A 16,758-nucleotide genomic window follows, 5' to 3' on the forward strand; every position below is an offset into this window, starting at 1 on the left:
TGCTAAATTCGGTGGTCTTGCTTAGGCAACATTAGGAGGCCATGCCACTCTGTGGTCTCTGGACTATTCGTCGGTGTTGTGACCAGTAAAATTGTAAGATTTTAATGCGTATTGACTTCCTCTGGAGGGTACAAATTTTAATTTTACAGTTGCAAGATACATAATTGTTTTGTGGTTATTTGCGATTATGTATTGAGCATAAGTATGTGATAATAAATTTATTTGCCAAATCTTCATTATGTCATTCATATTTTGTCTGCGATCTTAATGGAATAAACTCGAATGCCAAAATTGTGTAAAATGGACTGAAATGTAAATGGATAAATTCTCATCGCTAAAACTGGGAGTTTATACTCAATTCATGTCCCACCCTTTCCTCGACATATTCTACGAAGATTGTTCGAGAATGCTTTTTGCATGTACTTGACAAGTTCTTTGAGGAATAAGGTCAGGCTATTTTCTTTTAAGTAGCACGACACAAGTCTTGGTTAGTGACGATGAAAGTTGGATATCAATAGAATCTGTCAAGATGATTCTATTGGAATATCCTAGAGGGACATAATGTTTTGAGGAATCTTTTGATCACTCAAATAGTTTTTCTGACTCAAGTCATCGCCTAAAGTAATAGAAATGACTACAAGAAGGTTTAAACTGAAAAGTAGAAAACCTTCAGAATATTTAGTCGTTATATTTACTGTTAGAGGAAAGTAACATGATAGATGACGAATTCATGAAGGCTGTTTTTTTTTCTAAGTCCTAGTTTATTTGAAAAAGACTAGATATGGAAATGGAAGAGCCTGAATTGTCATCAAAGTTTGTCTAAAGCGAGTGAAGATGCTTTGTAAGTTGGATTGACCTCTTTTATAAGGACAATGACTTACAAACAATGCAACTTCTAAGTAAGAGATCTTGATCCAGTTAGGAATTTGTTGCAGTGGGAGCTTTTAATGCTCAACTATTGTTTTATGGTTGATGTTTAAGGCATCATAGTATTGAAACAATATAGATGCAACAAGATTGAGTATTAAACAACACATCGACTTCTTAAACAATGAATGATAAAGTGTTTATGGCTTTTAGTCTTAAGGCCAAGAAATACTTAGTTATTGTTCAAACTGATCTAGACTATCAAGTTTTTAACAATTTGTTTGTTAAATAGCTTGAAAGTCAGAATGTCTATCTGATGCACTATGAGTTAGAATTCTATGATTCAGAAAACTTATAGAGGTGCGACATAGAAAGACTAGCAAGTCTTAATGGTTTATACCATAGGAGACGAGCAATGAGTTAAGATCAGTAGTGGGAGCTAATCCCAGTTAACGAATCCAAGCATTCTTTCAAAGAATGGGATAGTTATGTAAGAAGGAATCAAAGTCTTTCTAAGACAAGTTTGATCAAGTGATGAGTTGTACTCATGAAAATCTTATCATTAATGGATAAACGTTAGATACAACGAGATACACCTTAAAGAAACTACCATCATCAGTACCTTCTACTACAAACACGAGTTGTGGACTAGAGCGACTCTAGTCTAGCACATCTCAAGGTGTAATGTTGTTCCAACGCATGTTGGAGAGGTATCTAAGTAATTGGAGTTGAGTATTGATCAGGCATGTTTTAAGGTTGTCTCAAATGATATAAGATTATAAGTTCTGTAATCTTCAAAGATAGAACTCTTGTATGAAGATCAGAGAGGAACTAAAAGCCTAACAGCGTGATAACTCTCAGGACAAAGAGAGATATCGAATTTTCCACATTACCAAGGAGTCATACCATTGGAAACTTTTGCACTAATAAATCGACTTCAACACCTAAGATTGTAAGAACCATGTCGTAGTGGGAGCGTTCCTAGGAACATAACAAGTTCATGGGTCGAAGAGTGTCGAAAGACTCGATCTTAGATTAACCTGAACATAATCCCTTTAACTACAATGTATAATTGGTTCATTTGGATATTCATCCTTGGAAAGGTGATAGATTCCAAACTACAATCTTAGATAGACAACATTACAAGACTTGCAATACTACCTACATGTTGTGTCAGTCAGTGGGAGCTAGTACATTTGCAAGTGTAAATGTGGATCTCAAATGGCTAGACAATGACAATGGGCTATGCCCAAAGAGAAATATCATCTTCTCGCTGTCATTGTGCCAAGATTTATTCGATCCTATTGTCTATCAGCACTTACATAATTAGAATGTATGTATCATGATTGTTAAGACAGCTTTCTATTAATAGAAGTCTTGAAGAAATCATCTACATTGAACATCCTAATAGGTATGTAATAGAGGGCAAGAAACACATGATTAGAAGCTTATGAAGACCTTTGTGGTCTTAGGCAAGCATCTAAATCAGAGATAAGTGTTTTGTCGAGATTGTCAAATGTTTGGAATTTGACATGTGCTCTTTAAGTGTGTAGTAAGCACAAGGAAGTTGAAAGTGCATTAAATATGGTATTATTGGTACTCTACGATGATGAAATCTACAAAAGTTGCAAACAACTAAGATTGACATCTAGCGTAGGAAACTGGTTGTCTACCCAGTTTAAGATAAAGGATTATAGAGAAACTAATTACATTCTAAGCATCTAAAGTCTTTAAGATTGCTAGAAAGAATATTGAGATTCTCTTAGGAATCCTATATCTACACATAGCTTGGAACATTTTAGCATTAGAATTTCCATGCAAAGGTTTCTACCTTTCAAGATGGAATTGTCTTGTCTCTAATCAAGTGTCGTTTGACGCTTAGTGAGAACAAGAATTATGAGACTAGTTCTGCAGATAGATGTCTCATGTATGCTATGATGTGAACTAAGTTTGATATTAGTTGTGCTTTTGCATAGCAAGTATATATCATATTAACCATGGCAAAGGACTTTGATTGAGGTAATGAATATACCATAGTACTTGAGAAAGACTAATCGCTATATTCTAGTTTACCAGTCATGCATGTAATGTCCTTAGGGTTACACTGACTAAGTCTTATGACTAATCAGTGATCGAGTAAGTCATCCTCAGTTTATGTGTTTACATTAGGAGTATACTCCTAGTAGCTTTGATCGTAAGTTTGAGTATACCTATGAGTATTTTTACTCTAGCAAAGACTAACTCAAGAGGAACACGAAATCATAAGCTAAACAATCACATAGAGAGATGAAATTAATTAAAGATCAAGTACGCAGCAAAGACATAGTGACACAAAAGATATTATCAGAGAACAACCAAGCAGATTTTTCACAGAAAAATGCCTTTGTGGCAACATGTTTCAAACATGATGTGAAATAAATGGTAGTTCGATATATCTAGCTCCAATACCTTCTGTGTGTATAAGTGGGAGTTTTTGGCAGTGGGTATACTCGAAAGCATGTTTTGAGTATAAGTGGGAGATTGTTAGGTTTAGTATACTGAAAAGCATGTTTCGAGCGAGAGTTCGCACGAATAGAACATTGCATGTATACGTAAAAACTCTACAATCCACTTTTAACCCGATTCAGTATTATTCGAGCAGTTTGCACGAATAGAATCAGTATATTATTACATTGTGTTTACTTTTGCGTGTATAAGATGTTTTATAAACATTTAAATGCATAAGAAGTAAACAAAGCCTAAGTCTTTTGCTTAGTAGACTGGTTGTGGGCGTCGTCCACTTTAAAGTAACTACAGTCGGTTCTATGCAATGCTTTGCAAAAGAAAAAGAAGAATTTCACAACCTAGATAGGCTTTGGCTACCTATCGTGAAAGGTTGCAATGTCATTCCGATTATTTCCAAGCCTTATTGAAATAAGATGACGTTGGTGTGGTATAGCACTGAATGGATCTAACAGCAAGACGTGTCTTTATGCTATCTACTGAAAGACGGTGTCTTGATAAATATTTAGTTCTTAATCAATGTACGTTAGCATTGAGTATACGATATTGAGTATCTACTACTTTGACTTACCAAAGGTGCGGGTTTTTCGTCACCCAACGATCCAGGTATATGGGGTAATGGTGATCATTATCTAATGGTGCTAGGATTGCTATTATGTTGAATCGTGCACGAGGTGAGTCTCGTTTGATAATGTCCTCAAGAGGAGCTTGAACAAGGTTTTATTATTCGGAAACTGGCCATTTGGAGTTTTATTACTCTATGAATAATAAATAAGTGTTTTTGCTAAGTCTACTCTTGGAATTAATAAGATGTTAATTAATTAAGTCAATAGCAGACTTTAATTAATTAATGGACATTTATATCTTAAGCGTGAGAAATAAATAATAAACAAAATGGAAACCCGGATTACTTATAATTTCGGATTTGGATGGGGAGTTCAATATTACGTCTGTAGTGGCTGCTCGTAATATTCCAATATAAGCTTGTATTAAATTGTGGGTTCACTTTAATTAGTAAAAGGCTAATTGGGGGAGCCCATATCCAAAACCTTCCATATATCCCTGACTGGGCCCAATATGTAACTATTGTAAATAGGAGAATAAAGGAGACAAAAAACACAATTTTTTATGAAAATTTTCGCCCACTCTAATTATTAAGAGGGGGACGATTTTTCCATTGAATTTCTCCTCCGTGAGATCTTCAACTCTTCCTCCGTGAGAAAGTTCTGTCTTATTTATTCGAGTCCTAGTGTTTCGATAAGATCAGCCCACACTGATTTCGGAATACAGTTCGGGACACCAGTCAGAAGATCCGTGGTCTAGTAATGAAGATCATTGTGGAGAAGGCGCGAGCAATCGACGATTCTTTGGAGAATCAAATCGGTAACTCTAAACCGTAGAATTCATGTTTAGGATTTATATTCTATGAGCATGAATTATTTGCGTTCTAGCATGCAATTCTGTGTTAACATGTGAATTGATTAATCCCGTAATCGGTCAAATAGATCCTACGTCTGATTTATTTGTTTGTACAAGTTTTCCGCTGTGCAAGGGGCTCCAAAACCCCAACACGATTACGATGAGACCTTCTCCCCGGTGGCCATGATCAAATTGATCCGGATACTTCTGTCTGTAGTAGCTTACATGGATTGGGATGTATGGCAGATAGACGTTTAGACTGCGTTCTTAAACAGTAGTCTTGAGGAGACCATCCACATGGAACAACCCGAAGGATACGCCGTGAAGGGCAAGGAGCACATGGTTTGGAAGCTTAAGAAGGCCATTTATGGTCTCAAGCAAGCATCTAGATCATGGAACCAGTGTTTCGATCAGACTGTCTATAAGTTTGGATTCGAAGAGTGCCCAAATGAAAGCTGCGTGTTTAAGAAGGTTGAAAAGAGAAATATTGTGTTCTTAGTTTTATATGTAGATTACATTCTTCTAATTGGAAATAATAAAAAGATGTTGTCATCAGTACGAACTTGGTTGTTAAACCAGTTCGAGATGAAGGATATGGGAGACGCGGGACACATTCTCGGCATCAAGGTTCTTCGAAATCGTGAAAAGAGAATGTTGTGCTTATCTCAAGAACCTTACATAGACACTGTACTTAGTCTCTTTAGCATGCAAGATGCCAAGAAATGTTTCTTACCTTTTTGACATGGCATCCATCTATCTCAAGAGATGTGTCCTAAGACGCCGTCTGAGATAGAAGAGATGAGAAGGATACCATATGCTTCGACAGTTGGTAGTCTCATGTATGCTATGCTTTGTACAAGGCATGATATTTGCTTTGTTGTTGGCATGGTGGCAAGATATCAGTCGAATCCGGGCCAAGGACATTGGACTGCCGTAAAGAACATACTCAAGTACCTTAAACGGACTAAGGACTATGCTCTAGTTTACAATGCAGCCGAGCTATATCCTTTGGGATATACTGACTCAGATTTTCAAGCAGATCAGGACTCGAGAAAATCTACTTGTGCATATTTGTTCACCTTAGGAGATGGAGCCGTAATTTGGAAGAGTGTGAAGCAGAAATGCATCGCAGACTCTACCATGGAAACAGGATATGTGGCCGCTTCGGAGGCTGCAGAGGAGGCAGTATGGCTAAAGAACTTCCTTATGGACTTAGGTGTGGTTACGAATATGCCCAAGAATATCACCATTTATTGTGACAATTCTGGTGCTGTGGAAAACTAGAAAGAACCACGGGCTCACAAAGCGAGCAAACACATAGAGATGAAGTATCATATCATTAAGATATAGTGCAGAGAGGAGATATACAAGTGGTCAAGATTGCGTCAGAGAACAACCTGGCAATCCTTTTACAAAGGCATTGGCGGTGAAACCGTTTGAGCGCCATGTTTGAAGGGATGTGAGTTCGACTCGTTCAAGACCTCAACTAGCTTTCATATAAGTGGGAGAATTAGACGTAGTGGCACATTTATTGTGTATACTCGAAAGCCGTTTGAGTATAAGTGAGAGATTATAGAGTTTGTATACTAGAAATCATCTTTCGAGTGATTGAATACTGTAAAACTCTTTATTTTATTTCCCAATGGATGAAACAGATTATTTTGTTATAATGTTGTTATGTTTTATATTTAATGGGTGTTTATTGCATGTTTAAATGTATAAGTAACTTAACAAAGTCTAAGTCTTTGTTTTAGTAGACCGGTTGTGGGCGTCGTCCACTTTAAGGTAACACGGTCAGTTCTGAACAAAGAAAAAATAAGAATTTCACAACCTATATAGGCATAGACTACCTATCGTGAAAGTTGCAATGTCAGTCCGCATATTTCTAAGCCTTACTGAAATAAGATGACATTGGTGTGGTAGAGCACTGAATTGGATCTAATAGCGAGACCAGTCTTTATGCTATCTACTGAAGACGAGGTCTTGATAAATTATTTATTTCTTAATCAATGTACGTTAGCATTGAGCATACGATATTGATTATGCACTACTTTGACTTACCAAATGGTGCGGGTTTTTCGCAACCCAATAATCCTGCTATATTGGGTAGTGGTGATTAATATCTAGCGGTGCTACGATTGCTATTATATTGAATCGTGCGCGAGGTGAGTCTCGTTTGATAACGTCCTCAAGAGGAGCTCGAAACAAGGCTTTATTAATCGGAACCTAGCTAGTTGGAGTTTGATTACTCTATGAATAATAAATAAGCGTTTCTTGCTAAGTCCACTCTTGGAATTAATAAGATGTTAGTTAATTAAGTTCATAGCAGACACTAATTAATTAAATGACGTTTCTATCTTAAGCGCGGGAAATGAATGACAAACAAATGGAAATCCGGATTACTTATAATTTTGGATTTGGGATGGGCAGTGCAATATTACTTTGTAGTGGCTGCTCGTTATATTCCAATATAAGCTTGTATTAAATTGTGGGTTCAATTTAATTAGTACAAAACTAATTGAGGGAGGTCATATCCAAAACTTTCCATAGATCCCTGAATGGGCCAAATATGTGACTTAATATAAATAGGAGAATAAATGAGACAGAAAATACCCTTAATTTTATTATTAAAATTTCATCCCCCTCCCCACATAGAAGAGGATGAAAATTTCTCCTCAGCTCTCCTCCGTGAGATAGAATATCAATCTTCTTTATTTAAGTACTAGTATTCTGGTGAGATCAGCCCACAATGATATCAGCGTACAGTCCGGGAACTAGTCAGAAGATCCGTGGTTTAGTACTCAAGATCTTCACGTGGAGAAGGCGCTAGCTATCTTCGATTCTTTGGATAATCCTCAAGGCAAATTGGCTAATCCGTAGAAAGCATGTTTTAGGTTTCAATTACGCTAAATCATGATTTAATTCAAGTTATGAGTAATGATACATGAGATAATTGCGCGAATAAAATTTGTCTAAATAATCTGGTAAATAGATCAGAATTATTATGTAATTGATTTATGTACGCTTCCGCTGTCAACCCCTTCATAAGGTTGTTGTTTGTGAAAGTAGTGATTGGTTTTATTTTTTAAGCTTTAATCTAAATCAAAACACTTATTAGCTTCTTCTTTTTTTCCATCTTTTATTGTCATATTTCTTGCTTGGGTTATTGGGTAGTTTTGCAAGAACAAATCCAGACAACATATGTTTTCTTGACTCAACAAAATTCATATTATAAACATTATACTAAAATATATTTATCAAATAAAAAATAATATTACTCATTTTTCTACTTAATACTCCCTCTGTCCAGAAAGAACTTTAAAGATAACAAGTTTTTAATGCCAAATGAGTAAAATAAGATCATGGTTTCACGTTAAAATTTAGAGTGATCATTGTAAACATTATACTAAAATTATACTTAGCAATATTACTCATTTTTCTACTTATACTTACTCCCCCATTCCATAGAATATGAACGAAAAGAATTTTAATGTCAAACTGGTAAAGTAAGAAAGAAATAGAAAATAAAAGTGATTGGGGATATTGTTAATAGAAAATGGAGCCAACCGAGAAAACTTACTAAAAATGGAAGAAGACTATTTTTATGTGATGAACCAAAATGAAATAAGAAGATTATATTTATAAAAAAATTTAATAATTATTTAAATTTGTTATATTATATAGAAAATTTAAAGTTTATGGAAAAAAATATTTTTCAATTTTATGATGTTAGGCACCAATATCTCTTTGAATTTTAAAAAACAATACTAAAAATCTCAATTATTGAATAACCAACGCCAAAAACAATTCTAACAATCTCAATTATTAAATAACCAACTCCTGAATGTAATTGGATACTACGCCTATATATTTAGCATATTTAAAATGTTTTTTAGATTTCTATCATAGGGACGCAATTTTACCCATAGTTAAGATATTTATGATGCTTCTTTCTTACTCCATTTATCATTATCGGTGATTATGTAATTGTAAATGTCTACTTGTGTAAGCATGTATTATTAGAGCATCTCCAAGGGAGAGGGTAAATGGAGAGGTAAAGAGAAATAACTACCATATTTACCTCTTCTTCATAAAATTTCATGCTCCAAAGGAAAGGGTATTTGAGGAGGTATTATACCTTCTTTCATTTTGAGAAGGTATCTTTACCTCTTCTTGATAGAAAAGGTAAAAAGTTAGTTATTTTGTTTGCCTTTTTAATTTACCTTCTATCCTTGGAGTCCATTACTTTTTAAGAATGTATTATAATATTTTTTAGAAGGTAAATGAGAAATATACCTACTCGGTATACCTTTCTCCCTTGGAGATGCTCTTATGTACATCTAGCCAAGGACGGAACCAGAAATTCGAATAAGCCGGTGCTGAAATTTTAATAATATTAAAATATTTAATTTTATATATAATATAATTTTTTTTATGAAATCTTATAGTATGATCATTGTAATGAAAAAAAAAATCAATAAATCTATATTCTCAACTTCAGACAAATCATAAATCATAAATTATATTTCAAATCTGGCTATAATTAATTCCCAAATAAATAAAAACAAATTACTTCCGTCTAATTCATATATCAATATCATAATTTCTAAAATTGTAATTTTGAATCAAATAAATTACTAATAAAGTACAAAGCCTCAATTTATTATAAGTAAACAATTTCTCTAATTATTTTAAAAATTTGCAGATAGTCTAATTAAATTTTACTAAAATGTTAGTGGGTTGGTAAATAAAAGCAATTATTTCATTAAATAGAAAGAAGGAAGTAGGAAATACTCCTACTAAGCAATTATTTCATTTAAATAAAAAGGAGTAATTAGTAGGAGTACTCATTATTACACAGAAGGCAATAAACAGTAGCAATTTAATTTGAGTAAAAATAAATAGAAAATCTTGTTGATTTGTTAAAAGGGATAAAGTCGGTTAGTAGCCTATAGATCTGCCTTTAAAGAGTAAAATTTTCTATCTCTTCTTCCTTCTTATATTCTCATCTCATTCATACACTCACACATTTACAGTCAAACTTTCTTGCTTCGGGCGACGGGTAACCATGGCTGGGGTGTTTCCGGCGCTGGCCAAGCCCCCGCTGGAGCGGCGGCTTGGCCTGCGCTAGGTCCGTCCCTGCATCTAGCATTATATATACATATTATATTACATTTATTCTTTTTACGTGAGCATTATTCTTGTTTTGTCTAAATTGTTAGTATTTATAAATTTATTTTATTTTAATATATAAAAATTATTATCTTCGTTATTTATTATATAAATGAATTAAAAATTAATTCTAAATTTGTTTATATTAATAATTTTAAATAAATGAAATTGAGCTTTGAGTTTTATATAATTTGTAAAATCAATACGTATGCCTTATTTAAGCCTGTTATTTGAGACGTATTTATTAGTTTTACTTTACATGCGTTGAAATATGTTCATCTTCATTTATATATATTGATACTCTTATCCCCACACTTTTTGTATAAAATCAAAATGTACAGTACTATGAAATTGTAACTGGAGAGGTCACAAAACAAATCATTTAATTACAAGGTCCATAAGTCAAAATAATACAGCACCAAATTTAATAAAGTAATCACTCTTGCAACCGCACTTTGCCCTTTTTTTATTTTTCTTTTTTTTTCTTCTACGTTTAGAGCATCTCCAATAACCGGCGTCACCACCGCGACGCCGATTTTTCGCCGACGCCGGTTTGACGCCGAACCATTGGAACCGGCGTCGGCGAAATCGGCGTCAAAATCGGCGTCGCCATGCCGATTCCCGCGCTGACGCCGGTTCCCGACGCCGATCCTCACGGGCGCCATTGTGGGTCCCGGATCGGCGCCAAACCGGCGTCGGATTTAAAATATTTTTTTTTTGTTTTTCGAAAACACTATATATACGCGCGTTGAACCTCATTTTCATTCGCACCACTTGTTTTAACGAGTATTCTCTCTACCTTTAAATTTATGTAATTTTTAAATGTAATTTTTTTAATGTAATTTTTTATGCAAATTTATGTAATTTTTATGCAAATTTATGTAATTTTTTTAAACCGGAGGATTGCAAGGCGTTAGTTTTTATGCAAATTTATGTAATTTTTTAAATGTAATTTTTTTAATTATTGTACTTTTTTTTTAAATTAATGTACTTTTTAAATTTTAATATTATTATTCGAATTTTCCGTATTTGTCTCGTAAATTAAATTCCGTATGTTGATACGAGTGAAAATTAAATTATGTAATTATTATTAGTGATGTGGATAGGTAGTGTGAAGGCTATGTGAGGGCTATTTGATGTCCAGTTGATGTGGCAAGCTGATGTGGCAGGAGAATTGTAGTGCTGATGATGTGGCAGTGTGAAGGCTATTTGATGGCTATTTGACGTCCTAACCTATTGGAGATGCTCTTACATCGATATTAATTTCAATATTACAACATGAAAAAGAAAAAAAAATTGTAGCGGGAGAATATGACAGGAGACCTACTTCGGCCCCTAATTTCAAATCCTAATTCATTATAATTATAGCTGTATACATGTATGCTTGCCCCAGAAATTGGTTATTAAATTTATATTTGTAAAACAGGAAAATTAATTAATTTTGAGAAATGTGGGGGTATAGTCGAATAGGAAGTCCTTTAGCCGGAATTGGCATTGGATCAATGATACGATCCTAACTCTCTTCTATTATAATTATTTTGTTTAGATATCATAGGGATTTAGCATATCTTCTTTTATTATTTTGTTTAGATATTATAGGGATTTAGCATATCTTTTTTGTATCCACACATATTATAAATATGTGTGGAGTCTTCCATAATATTCATTCAATGAAATACAATATTATTTTGGCCAAGTCCACGTGTGATTCTTTGAATCCCTAATTCCTTACGCTACCTGCTGCCCGACGGAAGGTCTCCGCGCACAGCCGGAACGTATATCTGATCTGTAGCCGTTGCCCGACGGGTTGGAACCCGCGCACAGCCGCCCAGATCTTTATCTCCGCCGACCCTCACGGGCGCCGGATTATCTTTATCTCGTTATTATCCGTTTTATCGGATCGTTAGGGATTTAGGTCCTTAACAACTGGTGCTTTCATCGTGATCTCACCCTCCCACCATCTCGAACCGAAGCTACACCGCTGCCCGACGGAAAACATTCCGCGCACAGCAACTACTTTGGTTGCCGAGTCCCGCCTGTCCGCCGAGCTCTAGCCGTCGAACAACTCTACCTCTGCAACGCCCGACGGGAAAGATTCTCGCGTGCCGCGTCAAAGTCAGACGCTCATCATCCACCACAGCCACGCTTCAGTCCGTCGACATGTCATACGACTACGTCGGCTATCGCCGTCGTCAATACGACGTCTCTCAGGCCACACAGCCATTCCGTCCCTACCAGCTGGCCCAACCTCGCAGTGTAACCTGTTGGGACCCTCCGAGCAGCAAGGTGGAAGTACTCCGTTCACCGTCGTGGCCTGATCCAGAATCACCCTACGTCTCACACCACTTGGATCCACCTGATCATCGCCCACGACCGAGATACCAACTCCAGGATTTCGATCCCTATGACCCTCCACCGACGCGGCAGCCCTCTTGTTGGGAACCACCGCCTCACCGGGCATCGCAGGGATACTCGGATTATGATCAGCCACCGCCGCGTCCACCGAGTTGCTGGAATCCGCCCAGACATCGAACCAATCGCCGCTGTCCACCGGCGCAACAGCAGGACCGCGGCTACCTGCCTTTTGACCGGCACCGACGCTCGGAGACGTGCAGGGATCGACCTCACCCTCAGGAGGAGGTGAGAGCGCTGCGAGTCCAGCCCCCCTCCCACCGGCCCCGCTACTCCACCGAACAGCCACCGCGGGACCTATACAGTCAGCCCACGCTGGTGACCAGTCAAACTTCTGACCAACCTACGCACTCGCCTACCTGTTGGGATTCACCGGAAGAGTTGCACACACAGCCTATGTACCAGCCACCACCGCGCGACCGATCGTTGGGTCACCGCACAACGACGTTGCCTGTTGTTGCCCCCAGTCTCAAGGTTCGTTCGCCTTGCCCGGCCCAACTAGTTGCCGTAAGTGATTTCAACGAGAAGTTACGTAGTTGTAGATTGGAGCAAGCCGCCCTTCTCGCCTGCGTGAATGCATTGTTTGAGGAGAATATTGATGACGATAATCTAGCTGAGGATGTTCCCGACAACGTTGCTCACAATGGGAGTGCTAATCTTGTTGTACCAAATGACGAGTCCCTGGAAGAGATCATCAAGACCAACAATACGCCGCTGCAAGTGCTTGTCGGGGCATATGACGAGAAGATTGATGATATTAGTGTTCCAACACATAAGGAATTGGAGATGAAAGATGATGTAGCGACTTTGTTGGAGAAAGGAAATAAAACCGAAGCCCTTCGATCTAGTTTAGAGCAGAAAGAAAAAGATTTCAGTGTATTGAGTAAGAAGCCGAACAAGAGAGAGAGCATGGAGAATCAGAGCCTTGTTGATGGCATCGAGGCTGGATTGGATATGAAAAAACAGGACAGTCAAGAGGAAATGGAAGAGAAGCGAAGGTTGTTTGAGGATGAGCTTAAATTAAAAGCAGAAGAATTGGGTAAGACAGGTGATGCTCACTCCAGTTCGCAAGCACTTGTTTGTGTCTATGTGGATTTAAATGTTAGTAATGTTACAAGTATGAATCCTCGATTACCGTCGCTCGCCGCCGATGTAAGGTTGATTCCTCCAGGAAATGACACGCCGTGTTTGAGCATTCATGGAGGTGTGGCAAAACTTTTCATTTTTACGTTGAATTGTCACGACAACAATATGGCGGGGGTGTCCACCATATCTTATACCCAACACGGTTCTCTATTGGTGATTTTGGGTGGAAATGATGAAGGGAGACGCATAACTAGTCGGTGGGCGTTTGATCCAGGAGGAGATACCTCGCCAGAGCTTCTACTTTCAACTCTCTTCGTGGTTTTATGGTTCCTACCTTGAGGACAAGGTGGATTTCAACCGTGGGGGAGTTGATACGATCCTAACTCTCTTCTATTATAATTATTTTGTTTAGATATCATAGGGATTTAGCATATCTTCTTTTATTATTTTGTTTAGATATTATAGGGATTTAGCATATCTTTTTTGTATCCACACATATTATAAATATGTGTGGAGTCTTCCATAATATTCATTCAATGAAATACAATATTATTTTGGCCAAGTCCACGTGTGATTCTTTGAATCCCTAATTCCTTACGCTACCTGCTGCCCGACGGAAGGTCTCCGCGCACAGCCGGAACGTATATCTGATCTGTAGCCGTTGCCCGACGGGTTGGAACCCGCGCACAGCCGCCCAGATCTTTATCTCCGCCGACCCTCACGGGCGCCGGATTATCTTTATCTCGTTATTATCCGTTTTATCGGATCGTTAGGGATTTAGGTCCTTAACAATCAACCACAATTTTCTCATCAGGAATTATCTTCTCCCATTTAAACTTGGTGACAAGGTGGTGCATGAACACTAAGATCTCCAATCGGGCATACTCCTTCCCGGGGCACATCCTGGGCCCACCCCCGAATGGAACAAATGTGTACGGGGCAGGCCCCGATCCCTCAAACCTCGAAGGGTCGAACTTCTCTGGCTCCGGGAAGAAGTCTGAGTTCTTGTGAGTCGAATTTGCACTCCAATATAACTGCACCACGTATATACAAAATTAAACAAATGCAAGACAAGTTATTAAGGAAATAAATAGTTAACCATGTTTTATGCCCTTAATTACTTTTAGAAAACCCCTCAATCCGAGAAGAGTTAATTTAGAGAAAAGCGTGATTTATGTCATGTTTGACATAACCGGCGTTTGACCAATAAGTCAGACTTGGTTAGTGCCTTTTACTTGTGAAATTTGGTTACACGAAACATAGAAAAAAATTAGACAAATGTAGATGGGAGGAGAAATGACCTTCCAGCCCTTGGGGATGGAGAAACCATTGTAGGAGAAATCGGCAAGCGCTTCCCTGAAGAGGCGGCGCCAGCCTCCACACCTCACACGCAACGTTCCATGAGTACTTCATTTTCTACAAGTCCTCCCAGTTTAGCAGCTCTCCTTCCCCCTTGCTCTTCCCGATCTCCATTTGCTCTGCACAAGTAATTACCCTTATTGATGTATCATTTCATTTTTACTACTTTTACTGAGTGGACCCTATATTCCACTAACTCTTCTCACTCTCATTTTATTATAAAACTAAGTATGTACAATCCATTAACTTTTTTCATTCACTTTCTTTCTTCATAAAGTCAAACAATTTCTTAAATCCTGTACCGGTCAGATATGAGACATTTAATTGGGACCACATGAAGTATATAACCACAACCCCTACTCTATTAGGCTGAGGCCTTTAGGAGAGAAACCTTAGCATATAGCAAACAATATCATACTAATATTTACCTCTGTAGACGCTCTGATAGACGTCCGGTAGCTCGGCGAGGTACTTGACGACGAAGGTACACGCCGAGCTAGCGGTATCATGGCCGCCGATGAGCAATCCAAGAATCTTATTAGCAATATCCGACTCTTTCATGAACTTCCCATCTTCATTGCTAGTAAGAAGCATGTGCGACAAGATATCCTGCGTCGGCGAAGCCCTCCCCTCGGCGAGGTCCACCTTCCGCCGCTTGATAATCCCCACCAGCTCCCTCCTTATGTACGCCGAGGCCTTGATCCCCTTGCTGAACGGCGTCCCGGGCAGATCAATCGGGATTGAAATCAGCCCCGACGCCAGCAGATTAAACGGCGCCGCGAACCTCTCTACCTGCGCCGGATCCTCGACGGAGAGGAAGAGGCGGCAGGCGAGCCAGAACGTGTAGTTTTTCGCCAGGGGAAAACGACGACGTTTTGCTTGTTCTCCCATCCGTCGGCGAGGTGGCGGCGGGCGATTTCGTCCATGATGGCGACGTAGCGGTGGAGGGCTTCAGGCTTGAAGAAGGTGGGGAGCATGTGGCGCATTTTGATGGATTCTTCTTTCGAGGAGGTTTGGGTTGAGGTGTTGTTGGGGAAGATCTTGTCGACGGAGGAGGGCCACCAGGCCTGGACGAGCTTGTTCTCGTTGGAGAAGAGGAACTTGTTGGTGGCGGGGCCGCAGAGGACGGCCGCGGGGGCGCCGAGGAGGTGGGTGCGGAAGACGAGGGAGGAGTAGCGGGCCATCCGGTCGAAGATGAACTTCTCCGGGTGGCCCTTCCACCCTGTCGAGAGGAACTCGAGGCTCTCGCCGAGGACGGGCCAGCCGGTCCTGCCCGGGGGGAGGGGGGCGGAGGAGGCGGGCCGCGTCTTGTAGAAGAGGAGGTGGAGGGAGAGGGAGATGACAGAGACGAAGAAGCAGAGGAGGGAGGCGTAGAACAGCTCCATGGCTTCTGCTTTATTTTCTGTGGTTTCATATGCTTGGGTTTGGATGTGTATTTAGACCATCCACAATAGGCGCCCAGCGACCGCCCAGCCGAGCGCCGGCGCTGGGCGGTTCGCTGGGCGGTCTATTGCAGTCGCCCAGCGGACGATTGGAGAGAGAAACCGCGCAGCGCTGGGCGGTTTCGTGGCGCTGGGCGGTGCGCTGGGCGATCCGCTCGGCGCTATTGCAGCGCCCGGATCGCCCAACGCGATTTTTTTTTAAATTTGAATTTTTGAAATTCGAATTTTTTTAAAAAAATCAAATATAAAAAAATATTATTTATTTATAAAAATTGTTTTCTATATATAAAAATCAATTTTTATAAATAAATTTATACTAGAAATTCGTAATAGCCCATATATATTTAATGGGCTTGCGAATTTATGAAACTCATTCTTGGTTGTCTCTCTTTTATAGAGACATCCTTGAATGTTTTATGTTCCACTTTCGATGTGAGACAAACTCATTCTTGGTTGCCTCTATTTTATAGAGACATCCTTGAATGTTTTATGTTCCACT

The 16,758-nt window shown here is 38.8% G+C and overlaps 1 pseudogene; it reads right to left on the reverse strand.

The window, feature by feature from the left end:
* Nucleotides 1–14,231: 14,231 nt before the first annotated feature.
* Nucleotides 14,232–16,202, reverse strand: LOC121788968 (annotated as a pseudogene).
* Nucleotides 16,203–16,758: the final 556 nt, after the last annotated feature.

Source organism: Salvia splendens, unplaced genomic scaffold (genome assembly GCF_004379255.2).
Source record: "Salvia splendens isolate huo1 unplaced genomic scaffold, SspV2 ctg1180, whole genome shotgun sequence".
Lineage (NCBI taxonomy): Eukaryota > Viridiplantae > Streptophyta > Magnoliopsida > Lamiales > Lamiaceae > Salvia > Salvia splendens.